Genomic DNA, 15,046 nt, shown 5'->3' with positions numbered 1-15,046 from the left:
GGAAGAGGTGAGGCCAAGGCACCAACTGACATATTTTTGATGCTCCTTTTATCCCTTCTAACCTATTTCTAAGGTAAAGCACAAATGGAACCAAACTAATAAACAAACAAATCAAATCTACACTACTTGCAATTATATACTTCTAAGGACAATTTAGCCATGAATCTATGAAATTAATCTAAGCATACAGATACAAGAAGAGGATATTTTCCTACTTGGTTTGGGCCCTAACCAGAGAGATTTATCCCTCTGAGTTAACTTAGCGTTGGGTCAAGAAACATCTCATTCTCATTATCAAAACAGAAGATTACATAGAATGTCTTCCACAAATCTGGAGCTAAAAAATAACTAGTGTTTTTATAACCAAAATTTGAATCCTAATGATGATTTAGGCCTCTTTATTTATACATTCGAAGTCTCCAATGACTTCCTTAAATATAGGGAGGCTCAGCTCCCTAACTCGAGATGAGCTAACTCTTTGAATATCATTTGCTTGGCTACCTTTTCATCTTCATGACTTGGTTGCTTATACTCTGATTTAGTGTGATTGATGGAGGAATATTCGAATGAGGGAGGAATAAATGAGGATCATTTACATCCTACAATCTCTCTTCCTTGTCCCATTTGAGTTTTAGCCTTTCATCTTGCCAAAATTCCCTAATTTCCTCTCAAAAAACTGCATTCAATGCACATTAGTCCACTAGGCATATTATCTCACTTTGACTCATATCATTAAACAAATTATAATAAAAACATGCAATAAATTGTGCGAAGATTTGATTTTACTAAGCTAGGAGGTGAATTAAGGTCCATATAGTTACCCAATGATGAGGCTCGTCGCATTCCATCCATTTGGTCATAGACACATTGATCATTCAATTACAGGTAAAAACATAATGAGAGCCATACATAACTACTGTCATAAAACATATACATAACACACATAATAGGGACAAACATATCAATGAAATCATAAACATATACACCACATATAATCCATCATAATACTCGTAGAAATACAAAGAGAAATAAGCTTTCATTAGTGATAAAAAATCCAAACCAGGAATGGGACTTCCACGTTCCACCGAACTGTAGAATGGTTGAGCCAAATCTCTCTTCAGCCATTCACTCTTGTGCCATATTCCAAGCATGAATGAGGGATCTCATAAAACACAACTAATCAAAACTCCTTCAGGGCTTTGAGAGGCCATCCACCTCAACCCATCAAGAAATGATTCCACCTCATGGTCAAACATCAAAAAACCTTCATCACATTGGTGTCCATCCAAGCCTTCAAGGGATTCTAGAGTGTTTGTTCAAACCAAGGCTTCCAGGACTAGTAACTCAACCCACAACATCCTCTAGGTTTCCAGAGAATTTGTCCAACTAGGGCTTCAAGGAACTAATAAATCAACCCTAGCTAAGGAAACATGAAAACCAACCAAAAAAAAATAATGAAAGTAAACCCACTATCACCAAGGCTATCTAGGAAATGGAAAGGCTAAGCAATCCATTGTCAATACAGGCAATCCTCCATGCCAATGATAGATCACAATCAAGAGACTACATGCATGCTCCATGTATGCCAAAACTAGTGAAGGAAACATACATGCAACTCAGTACCTACAAGTAAATTTGATATAGTTGCTGATCCCAATTCGTTCTTGCTCTTTTCTGCTCTTCTTTTGCCTTCTTGCTGTAACACTCCAAGAATGCCACACCCACCAAGAGTGCTCTAAGATAAATATAAGTCTCCAAGAGTAAGAGAGAGAGATGTAGACTTTTCTCTACAAATTAGCTAGCTCACTGATATCATGTATAAATTTGACTTGCAGATCAAATTGATAGATGGAATGTACTAAAGCATAATACTAGATCTACATCTACCATAAACTTTCCGGAAGCTAATCAACCATTGTTGAAAATAATACTGAGAGGGGGGGTGAATCAGTATTATCAAATCCTTTTTAATATGCCTTCCAGATTTATACTTTAATTTATTCTTTAGATATTGACCATTAACTTGCATGTCAGTGCGATATAATAATGAACAAGAGCAAGAAAAATAGATAAGCACACCAAAGGACACTAGATATAAGGTGGAAACTCAATGTGGGTGAAAACCACCTGCTGCAATATGTCTCTATCTTCTTTCAATTAGAAACTTCTTTTACAAGGAATTTGTGTTGGTGTAGTCCTTTACCAGTACGCAGGCTACAACCTGCAGAGAGCTACAACTCTCTCTCATTTTCCAATCTCTCCTGGAAGGGAGCTACAACCCCCTTTTCTCTTCTACTTCTTTAAGGACCACGTTTCATTAATTTTTAGACTAGATCCAAGAAGATAAAATAAACATCAAGTACATGGAAATCACCCAATCTCCTTATACAATCAACCAATGAATCACCCAAATTCTCAGAATGCTATAAACAAAAAAGTAATACCAAAAATCTAAACCTAGAATTCTGCAGCAATAGATAAAAGACAATCAACAAATGTTTTAAGATAGGTCTGCACCTTCACCGATATAAACATGTGGATATTCGCAGCCTTTCTGTGCCTGAACTGCGTAGATCCGCACCATATCCTTCTGCTGCTCTACGTACCACCGCAGTTTCTCCTTCTGCTGAACTGCATACCTCAACTCAGATACGCACTGTACTCTATGTCTGTCCAGGTACCTCCGCACTTTTCCTTCTGTGCCTCTGCATATATCTGCACCTTGTTTTCTTCTGTGTTGCGTACCTCGCACTGCGCCTTCTATTGCACTGCGTACCCCTGCACTGCGTCTTCTCCTGCACTGCGTACCCCCACAATTTCACCGTGGATCACATGTGAACCTCTGATTAGGGCCAAATTAACAGTCCTCCAATGTGTAATAGTTAGTCAGATCCACAGATCTAATCATGTGCCCGAGAGATCACGACTTATCAATAGATTTTCCTTAATTTTTTCTCCTTGATTTAGATCTAGATTTTAAAACCAATCACCCAAACATTCAGATCTTAAGATACTCAAATTTCACAAGTATCTAGCCAAGTGATCTCCTTCTCCTTTTTATAGTCAAACCCTTATCCACACCATGGGACAAAACCATCAAAAACCAGTACAAGGGATCCAAACCGGGGTTTAATAAATTAGATCCTATACCACAGGCCAAAACCATAGGATCATGAATCGACGGGCTAAATACCAAGGGCCAACCATAAGAAACCCCACGTGAGTGCACTTCTCTGCATTGGAGTGAGTGAACTGGGGGACCGCTCCTTATGAACGGATAACCTGCAGGCATGTCCGCACTTCCTCGACGGCGCACCTGTGGGTCCGCACCTTTTGAACGATGCACCTGCGAACCTCTTATTTTCCATTATTTTAAGAGCCTGAATAGAGTTTTTCCGCTTGAGTGAGATTCCATCAAGTACAACACCTGTACCATAGAGCCAAACCAGAATCATAATGCCAACAATCTCCCCCTTTGGACTTGATGGCAACCTCAATATCCTCATCGTCATTCTCCCCCTTTGACATCAAGGGCAAAGGTTATGATCCCCCTAAGACCATGCTTAAATCTTTAATCATGCTCCCCCTGATGGTAAACCAGATCTACAAACCATAATCCACCATACACCATAAGAGAAAGAGATAGAGACGTATTGCAGCAATATTTAGATCAGCATCCATGATCTCCTTCTGTGCTACCATAATGCCAACAATGCATTATATGTGCTCTCCCTGAACCTATGCCATTCGATCTTCGACCAATCCATAAGTTAGCAAATGTACGCGTATACCCCATATGAACCTCACGTACAACCAACAATCTCTGAAACATATGAGATTCAACAACAAGATGATACATCAACAACCCCCAGCTTTTGACTGAGGTATTCAAAGGTCTCCCTGGGAAATGGTTTGGTGAGTATATTAGCAACTTGTTCCTTAAAAGGAACATACTCCAACTTGAGCTTTTGTTCAAACACTTGTTCCCTGAGAAATTGATACTTGATCGGTATGTGCTTTGTCTTTGAATGCATGACTGGGTTCTTTGAAATGGTGATTGCACTTGTATTATCACATAAGATGGAGATAGGTGGAGTACAAGTGATTTGAAAATCCTGCAAGGTCTGCGTCATCCAAAGGAGTTGAGTGCAACAAGATGCAGCAGCCACATATTCCGCTTCAGCTTTAGATAAAGCAATCGAACTATGTTTCTTGCTGAACCAAGATACTAATCTGGAACCCATAAAGAATGCACCACCACTTGTGCTCTTCCTATCATCCACGCTTCCGGCCTAATCTGCATCTGTATAAGCATGAAGTGTGAGATCTGTATCTCTAGGATACCATAAGCCATAGTTTTGAGTTCCTTGAAGGTACTTAAAAATTCTCTTCACTACCTGAAGATGAGTTTCCTTTGGATTTTCCTGAAATCTTCCAACTATTCCCACTGCATGCATGATGTATGGTCGGGTACCTGTTAAATAATGTAGACTTCCAGTCACAGATCTGTAGGTTGGTTGGTGCACTGCTGCTAATTCATCATTTTCACTGAGGCTACATCCTATGACAATGGGGGTAAATACTGGTTTTGCATCTTCCATGCCATATTTCTTCAAAATCTGCTTGAGATACTTGGTTTGAGACAAGAAAATACCACCTTCATTTTGTTGGATTTTCAATCCAAGAAAATATGTCAGTTCTCCAAGCAAGGACATTTTGAATTCTTTCTACATCACCAAGGCAAAGCTTTGACTCATAGCTTCTTCATTGCTGCCAAAGATAATATCATCTACATACACAACAAGTATTAGTAATTTGTCATTTTCAATTTTTATGTAAAGATTGCTATTTGCTGATTCCTTTGAAAAACCTTGTTGATTAAGATATTTTTCCAAACGGTAGTACCAAGTCCTTGGAGCCTGTTTAAGACCATAGAGAGCCTTCTTTAGTTTGCATACGAGATTTTGATCATTCCCAAGGATGAACCCATCTGGTTGCTCAATGTACACTTCTTCTTCTAAGTCCCCATTCAGAAAGGCTCATTTTACGTCGATTTGAAAAACTTTGGACTTCTGAAAGCTTGAGAGAGAAAGGAACATTCGGATGGCCTCAAGTCTAGCAACGGGAGCAAAAGTTTCTTTGAAGTCTATTCCTTCCTGGTGAGCATACCCTTTACAAAAAAGTCTGGCCTTGTTTCAAATTACTTCTCCATTTTCATTCAACTTATTTTTGAAGATCCATTTTGTCCCTATGACATTCTTATATTTTGGTCTACGAACCAATTCCCAAGTGTTGTTATTTTCGATCTGCTCAAGTTCTTCATCCATCGTCTTGATGAAACATTCACATTTACATGCCTCTCTTAAATTTTGTGGTTCAGTGGAGGAGAGCAGTGCCAAATAGCTTGAGGATTCTGCAATTGTTCTTCTTGTTTGTACACCTGCTTCTTTCTGCCCCAAAATCTGAGATTCTGGATGATACTTTTGAACGTACCTAGATGGAGTCTTCTCTTCTATCCTTATTTGCTCCTTAGGTGCCTCTTGAGGTTCATCTTCATCATTTTTCTGATTTGGAGAGTAGTCTTCATCCTCTTCGATATTTTCATGATTTACTTGCCTAGGGATGTATCCTTTTTCATCAACCACTATGTCAATGTTGTCAACAATTCTTCCAAGTATTTTATTGTAACACTTACATGCTTTGGTGTGGGGAGAATAACCAAGGAGAATGCCTTCATCTACTCTAGGTTCAAGTTTGCCAAGTTGTTCATCAGTGTTCTTGATATAGCATTTTCTCCCAAAAATTTTGAAATGCTTTACCGAAGGAGTCTCACCGTACCAGATCTCATGAGGAGTTTGAGTGTTGTTCACTCGGACATTTGTTTTGTTGAGGATAACAACCGCAGCAAATGCCGCTTCCCCTAGAAGGTTGCGGGAGTCCTAGACTCATCAAGCATAGAACAACCCCATTCCTAACTGCCCCTTCTTCCGCATGAGAGCTCTTGCCGGCTCTTCTGTTTTATGAAGAAGAAGGAGGGGACGGGGTACGGACTAGTCATATTCTCCCGCGGAAATTCTACTTTACACCCAAGGTTTCTTCTGCCTCCAGAGCAGACGAGGATGCATGCCCCCTGGGTTCTTGCCTTCCTTTCCCGAATCACTCGCACTCATCAGGAAGAAGAACCGGAGGTAGAGACCTTTCTTGATCAAATAGACCATTTAGGATAGGTATGTGACTATTTGCGATGCGTGATCCCGAAAATGAAAGTTGGTCTACGAGCTTGACCATTCTTCCTTCGTATGGAAAACACATTATTCGAAAGAGTGAGGAGACAATTGCTTCCATGCAATATATGTAGTCTCGTCCAAGGAGTAGGTTATAATCCAAGGGTCCTTGGACGACCATCAAGTTCATCTTGACAGCCTTCCCTTTCAAGGTAATAGGCACATTAGGTAGAATCCCTAATGGTCAACTGGTTCCTTTGTCAAAACCCGAGAGATTTCTTATCTCAGGTAAAAGCGCTGGGCAACCCAGTGCTTTCCAAGCAATAGAGGACAGGATACTCACAGATGCCCCTTCATCAATGATAGTTCCAGCCATCATCATTTTGTATATTTGGACTATAATTCTAAATGGTATACTGGCTGGTAACCGGGGTCTGCCTAGTTGGTTCCAATCAAAGGACACAACCAGGTTGCTTGGTGGTGGGACCGAATATACGGCCGGGTATGACCCTGACGATGCTCCTTCCTGCGATAAAGGAGTGGGCATATTGCCCTGATTTTCATCAGAATCGGTGTTGATGAAAAGAATCTGGACGGTGTCATCCTTACTCTCTTCGGTAGGGGTGTCAGCTGAAGATGAATCCTCAGTTACTGTGGTATGTGAAGATGAAACTTCTGAAGGGAGAACCGGGTCAACTGCCGTTTCGACCTTTGGACTTTCGTCCGGTCCGGATTCAGTAGGTTCACTTTCAGTGACTGACACTTCAGCTGGCCCTATGAGCGGGGCAGCTGTATTTTCGACCAACGAAGGACTCGACGCGAGTTTTTGGTATCCAGGAGGAAGTAGCAACGGTGCAATCGGTTGATCTTCCAAAACTCTCTTTGCTTCGTCTAAAAAGGGACAACGGCGAAGGGTGTGATTGCCTTCACACAGTTCGCAGGGGAATCTCATTCCCCTTCGTCGTCTGGGACCTTCACTTTCATTGGTCGATGGTAAGCATTCAACCTGGTTGTCAGAGGTTGACGCTTCCGAACTGTGCAAACGAGGGGACCAGTCCCTTAGTATCCGGGGAATACCAGGACAATCACGGTGGAGGTGGTCTCCTCTACATATGACACATGGCGATTTGGGCCCGGTCCGTGCTGTGTGTGGATTTTAGTTAGATGCCTTTTGCTTGTCCCCAGGCGCCTTTGGCTCCTTCTGCTTCTTTTCTTTCTTCTTCTTTTCCTTCTTCTTCTCTATGGGAGCTCTGCTGTCGGCGGCTCGACCCTTCGAAGAGGAAGGATCGGAATCCTTCTTCTTCTCTACGGGAGCTCTACTTTCGGCGGCTTGACCCTTCGAAGAGGAAGGATCAGAGGAAGATCCATAAGAAGTGGAAGGCTGGAGGGTAGCTCTAGACTGGTCTAACTGTTGACTCGACTGTTCAGGAACCGTGGTGGTCTGAACTACAGCGGTTGAGAATAGCCAAACTGGCAGGCCAATTGTCAGTCTTGGAAGCGACAATGTGGCCATGTGGGGCGCACCAACTTCTCCCCAAGAGGAGAAAGGGCTAGGGGTCCCATCATGTGGAATCCCTTGGTTGGTGCGTTCCATGTTCTCAACCTGAAGATCAACGTAGGAATAAGGGGTGATTATGTTCCGTTTAGAATGAATTTTATATGACGACACTTTTAGACACAACTTGCTTTTTCACTTTTTAAGAGTCGAGAAAAAGCTAAAGATGACTCTAGTCTCCTTCGATGTATTAACGAGCCCGAAGTGACAAATGCTCGGATGGACTTTTTCAGTTATAGAGTTTGAAAAAGGCCAAAAGAAACTACTCTGGAGTTCTAGGCAGAGGGTGTGCCAAACCTTTCGCGAAACCACAGAATACGTTTTACGGTACGAGTGGTCGATCTTCGTGAATGCTGTGTTCACTGCATCGCGATCAGTAGGGTGGCCAACACGGCTTCCTATGGATAAAGGCTTTGTTCCTATAGGGGTCCCCCAATATACACGACGGTACGCGGGGGCGCAAGTCCGTATTAGTGCTATCGTCCCTCAAGAGGAATCACCCACCTTCGTAGAGATCGACAGTCACTATGTTTAACGACGCCGGTTCACGTCTCTACCTAGACCTCTACTGTGTTTCGTTATGTTTCAAAGCGTTGTTAGATAAATTCAGTTCTTTTTAGGTTGATCTTGCTTAGCAGTTTGCCTTTATGGATCACCACGTGATGTATGATACAACTCCTAAATGCAGTCTAAGAATGATAAGCAAGCTTTTTCAATTCTTTCAACTTATGAAAACCTTAACTACTGAAGGAAAAGAAAGACATCATCTTTTCAAACAGATCATAGAGCACACACTGATGCACTTTTCCTAAATCGACATGCAAACTGTCAAAATGCACATGCACAATGCAAGTAATTCTTTTCTTCTTCCTTAATGTCGATGTATTACAAAAAGAAAGCTGTTGTATAATTTCGAATTCGATTTCAAGTGAAAGCAAACAAGTTTTGTCCAATAATCAAAAGAACACCTTAAGATTCACTCGTTTCAACACAAGAAATACTGAAATTCGAATCATATAACGAAAGCAAATGCTCAAGCAGCTATGAACAACAATAAACTTACTCTTAGAATCACAACGACATTTTCTCACAGGTCTAGATCCAAGAGGTCATAGCAAGACTAGTTCACTTTCGCTACGGGAAACTGTGAATGAAAGAAAGAAATACAATAATAACAATCACGGTTTCTTCATACAACTGAGGCAGAATGAAGGCAAAGAAAGGTAGTTTCAGCTGGGCATACAGGTTGACAACAGGCTGCAAAAACAATACTGAAAACTGGGCAACAGACAGTGGGGAATCCCAGTTGCACAAGGCAAAACTGGATCAGCGCAGGTGCTGCACTGTCAATATGAGATGCAGCGCAGGTAGCCCCTTCGGGACCTGCGTTGTAGCGTAGGTAGCCTTTGCTACAGCTGCACTGAAGAGACAACTCTCGTCTCTCTCAGATTCCGGGTCACAGTTTGCTCAAAAATCAATGGTTTTTGGCCAAATCAGAGGCTATCAGTCAAGTATACACTAGAGGATGATTAAAGGAAGATGAACATTATCACAAAGAGTTAGAAAGAGTCCTTGTGGATCAGCTCTTCAAATCATAAACATGCCCAACACTGGGCTAGAGTAGCTGCCCTCTACTTTGCATTCGAAGGACTCGAATGCAGTTCGATTCGGTACTCCCTTTGTTTAAGAAATGAATAGCAAGAAACACAAGCTACCAACAAGACACGATCCCCAGCGGAGTCGCCAGTCTGTTGTGGGGGAAAGTATCCAACTCGGAATGACCCTAACCCACTCTAAGGGTGACAGTTCCTTAGCAACAGCTGAAAGCAAAGCTATCTAAAGTTTCTTCTTTATGACATGCAAGAGATAAAAGGGAGAGATCCACTTACCGATGTCTTGCGCAAATGGTCGATCCAATCTCCTTTGTTTGCCGCTTGCTCCCAGCTCCAAGTCTTTTCACGGGCCCAGCTACACGAGATCCTACAAATAAGACAAGAAAAGGAAACTACAAGAAGCATGCATTCATAATCAATTCAAGGATTAGCATAAATCAAAGAGGCAAGTAAGACAATACACCATTGAAACACATGCGAATAGAAGAACCTCAAATGCTTTATTAATATATGGAAGTAAGGTTCAGGTGGTGATACAACCATGAAAGGTCCAATCCAGCATCACCTTCCCGACGGAGAGAAATCTCTTCTTCACCTCCCTCAAGCAATCACCCAATACTCTCAACTGTAAACCAACAGCAATTCTTTGCACCGAATTCCGCCCTTTAGATCCCATGGGATGAGATCCTTATATAGAGTTTTGGAGTGAAGATAAGTCATCTTGATGTGTGACTTGTTGTCCTCTTCAACTCCAGTTGTTCTTCAATCCTTCACTCGGAGTTTCTACCTTCCACTTGGAGTTTTAGAAGCTCTTAACTCATCATTAGGCGAATCTTTTGATCAAGTGTCATTTTGGAAGCTTCCTGGGCACTGGCACATTGAGAAAAAGATTCCTCCACATGTCAAAGTACGCCCAGCACAGGTAGCCTTTGTTGCACTTGCTATGCAGTGCAGGTACACCACAGAGCTTTTGACTTTCAGCGCAGATGCCTAGTGGAGCAGCTGCTTTGATCCAAAATTGACCTGTTTTGAGTGTTTTTTAGTGGAGAACTGATTTGCAGTGCTGTGGTTTGCTGACCTTGTTCCTCTAAGGGTAAGAACAACATGTTTAGGGACTTTGGATCCCTTAGATTATTGACATTTCATGCTCTATGCTGTAAGGCACAAAAATGTCTATAACATTTAGATTCAAACCTAGGGGACAAAGATCTTAGAACTTTTTCAAGCACAACAACCTCTTTTATTTCTTCACCCAAATTTTTCATACAATTGACAATCTCATCTACACGAAGAAAATAGTTAGCCACACTTTCATCATTATACATCCTGAGATTTTCATACTGAATCCTGAGGGTTTGAAGTTTTGCTCGTTTTACCTGATCATCCCCTTCATACCTCAGAACAATCTTGTCACATATCTCTTTTGTAGATTTAAACTGCATTACCTTGACAAATTTTGATTGAGATAGAAATCTTAATAGAGTATTGATTGCCTTTTCATTTGTTTCATATTTCTTCTTCTCAGCTGGATCTGTAGGAGTTACTGATGGAAAAGTATACCCTGTATCTATGATATCCCAGACTTCTGTACCAAGAGATTGAAGATAGGCAGTAACTCTTACCTTCCAATAAATGAAGTTTGTCCCATCAAAAATCGGTGGCTTGATTGATGCTTCCCTCTCGGTGTTGCTCATGATGCAAGATCTTTCTTCAAGCGATCAAGCTTCTTCCGAAGAACCTAGCTCTGATACCAATTGTTGAAAATAATACTGAGAGGGGTGGTGAATCAGTATTATCAAATTCTTTTTAATATGCCTTCTAGATTTATACTTTAATTTATTCTTCAGATATTGATCATTAATTTGTATGTCAGTGCCATATAATAATGAACAAGAGCAAGAAAAATAGATAAGCACGCCAAAGAACACCAGATATAAGGTGGAAAGCCAATGTGGGTGAAAACCACCTACTTCAATATGTCTCTATCTTCTTTCAATTAGAAACTTCTTTTACAAGGAATTTGTACTGGTGCAGTCCTTTACCAGTACGCAGGCTACAACCTGCAGAGAGCTACAACTCTCTCATTTTCCAGTCTCTCCTAGAAAGGAGCTACAACCCCCTTTGCTCTTCTACTTCTTTAAGGACCATGTTTCATTAATTTTCAGACTCTATCCAAGAAGATCAAATAATCATCAAGTACATGCAAATCGCCCAATCTCCTTATACAATCAACCAATGAATCACCCAACTTCTCAAAATGTTGTAAACAGAAAATTAATACCAAAAATCTAAACCTAGAACTCTGCAGCAATAGATAAAACACAGTCAACAAATGTTTTAAGACGGGTCCACAACTTCACCGATATAAACCTGCGGATATCCACAGCCTTTCTGTGCCTGAACTGCGCAGATCCGCACCGTATCCTTCTGCTCCTCTGCGTACCACCACACTTTCTCCTTCTGTTGAACTGCGTACCTCAACTCAGATATGCACTATACTCTCTGTCTGTCTATGTACCTCCGCAATGTTCCTTCTGTGCATCTGTGTATCTACGCACCTTGTTTTCTTCTATGTTGCATACATCACACTTCCCCTTCTGTTGTGTTGCGTACCCCCGCATTGTGTCTTCTCCTGCACTATGTACCCCCACAATTACACCATGGATCACCTGCAAACCTCTGATTAGGGCCAAATTAACAGTCCTCCAATGTGCCACAGTCAGTCAGATCCACAGATCTGATCATGCGCCCGAGAGATCACAACTTATCAATAGATTCGCCTTAATTTTTTCTCCTTGATTTAGATCTAGCTTTTAAAACCAATCACCCAAACATTCAGATCTTAAGATATTCAAATTTCACAAGTGTCTAGCCAAGTGATCTCAATCCCTTTTTCATAGTCAAACCCTTATCCACACCATGGGACAAAACCATCAAAAACCAATACAAGGGATCCAAACTGGGGTTCAATAAATTAAATCCTATACCATGGGCCAAAACCATAGGATCATGAATCGACAGGCTAAATACCAAGGGCATACCATAAGAAACCCCACGTGAGTTCACTTCTCTGCATTGGAGTGAGTGAATTGGGGGACCGCTCCTTATGAACGGATAACCTGCGGACATGTCCGCACTTCCTGGACGACGCACCTGCAGGTCCGCACCTTTTGAACGATGCACCTGTGAACCTCTTATTTTCTATTATTTTAAGAGCCTGAATAGAGTTTTGCCACTTGAGAGAGTTGCCATCAAGTACAACACCTGTACCATAGAGCCAAACTAGAATCATAATGCCAACAACCATGAGAAACATCAAGCATCAACACATATAACTGATAAGAAGGAACCAATAACACATAACACAGATGAATTTATCTAGGGAAAGAAAAAGCGTAAAACCCCATCTCTGTATTATCAATCAAGTGGAAATCCTCAACAACATACAAAAAGAATCAGCTCAAAATCTATCCTGCTCTCTCTGTACTCTGATGATCAAGCTCATGGGCTACCTAGGCCTGAATATATAGGTTACACAAGTCCTCCAACCTCATATTTCCTTGCACACTTTTGATTGGGGTCCAATGTCATAACATGTGTGAATTGGACACATCCTACCTGTTGTAACCTCAGGTCCAACTATGCAATCCATAAGGAATAATATTCCTTCTACATGCAAGGAATATCCTAGCAACTGATAGTAGACTATCCCTCCATCTGATCTCAACTGGGTCTCTATCTGAAATGACATGCATGAGTTATCCATGAGTGAATCTTCAGTTATTTGAAAATACCAGTTGTTACATGCATGCAAGCATCAACAAATTGAATCTGATTAATTTAACAACTTGTTAAATTAATCTAATTGGACTTGACTCAGTTAAGTGAGCCCACTAATTACAACTCATAATTACAACTCATCCTCATCCTTTAACTGATGGTTAAATTCCTCAATCAAATGAGAAACTGTTGCATGTCCTCACATGGAATTCAAATTCTAATTCCTTAACTAATTAACTCAAACTGAATTAATTAATTAATTTACAAATTGTTGTTAATATCAAATTCGAATTTTACTTCCTATTCTTAGTCCAGGGACTGACTAAAATAGGAATCCATCCTGAACTGCTAAAAATAGAACTTCTATTTTTAGCACTTCCATTTTTCATTCCCTATCACCCAATCTAGCATTGGTACTCAAACTACTATTTTTAGCACTTCTATTTTTAGTAATTTCTTGTTGCCATTTTGAACACTCCCTCTCAATAAGAAAGGATTCCTCTATAAACCGATCCTGTACCTTCAGAATGTTCTGCATGAAACACTTCTACCAAGTGTGGTTTCTCCAGCAACTCTCGGAACAAAAAAAACTCCCAACTGACCTCTATGTTGGGCTAGAAACATACTCTGATGCTGAAGCTCTACCTGTTGCTGACAAGTGCTCCCTCTCTGACCCCTGCACTAGGATAACATCTCCATGCATCTTGTACTATTGCACACCTCTTTGTGCTACCTTGCACTGGTGCAACACACTTGTGCCTCTCGCACTGCTGTAGCCTACTAGCTCTGCGCTATCTTGGGATTCCCTACACTGTAGCTCTCTCTGCAACTCCATCTGCATCTATCTCTACCCTATCAGTTAGTTCTACTACTCCTCATCGGGGCTCTCATATCAAATTCAAATCAAAGAGGTTGGGTACCTCAAGGATCCTGCCCCTCCTCCTTGGGATAATCACTCCACATTACCACACCTCCTACCTAGAGGAATGACTACATGTGATCCCTCTACCCACCTAGCTTGAAGTTTCCCTTTACTAGAGGTCTCTAGATGAGTAGACGTCTCTACTCGATCTCCACTCAACTTCCCCTATTGTGGTTGCTCCACAACCTCCTAAGGTTGCTGCACCAATCGTGGCTCCTCCACAATCGTCTGAGACTTCTTCTGGCACTGCATGTTGAGAGGTAATAGACCCTCCCTCTCAACCACCAAGTCTCCATCAGTTTCCTTGCTTCTCAAGGATTTGCATGCATCTTGAACCTTAAGAGCATACAGGTTCTTGACTTGTGAACCAATCTGCTTCATCTGTCTAGTGATGATGTGTCTAAGGAAAACCTTTCCCTTACTGAAGACTACATCATAGCCTCTGTATTCTAGCATCGCGATCGACACCAAGTTTCTCTTCAGTCCTATTACATACTTAACATCGGTCAAGGTAAGGTGAGCTCCATGCTCCCTCTGAAAAATAAATGTGCATACACCTAAGACACTATACTTTTCATCATTACCCATTGCTATGAGTATCTGGAGATCTTTCTCCTCCAAAGTACTGAACAAACTCTTGTCGTCGGTCATGTGGAAAGAAGCTCCACTATTAAGAAACGAACCACTTCCCACCATGGATGAAACCATGCATGTGAAGAGCGTGAAATCCAACTCGAACTATGAAGTAAGTGCCTCACCTTACGATCCTTCCCCGGATCCCTTCTTGGATTTCCTCAGTGGAAAATTTGTAACAAAATGGCCCACCTCATGACAACAAAAGCATCACACTTTCAGTTTGTCAAAATTCTTCCCACCATGGGAAGAACTGGACTCAGAAAGAGAAACCTTCTCCTTCCCCTTCTTCACCTTACTCACTAAGGCACAATTTTCT

The sequence above is a fragment of the Pinus tabuliformis genome, chromosome 3_2 (assembly GCF_031772625.1).
Source record: "Pinus tabuliformis cultivar Carrire ecotype Pingquan chromosome 3_2, CPIR1, whole genome shotgun sequence".
Classification (NCBI taxonomy): Eukaryota; Viridiplantae; Streptophyta; class Pinopsida; order Pinales; family Pinaceae; genus Pinus; species Pinus tabuliformis.
Note: the sequence above shows the minus strand (reverse complement) of the source record.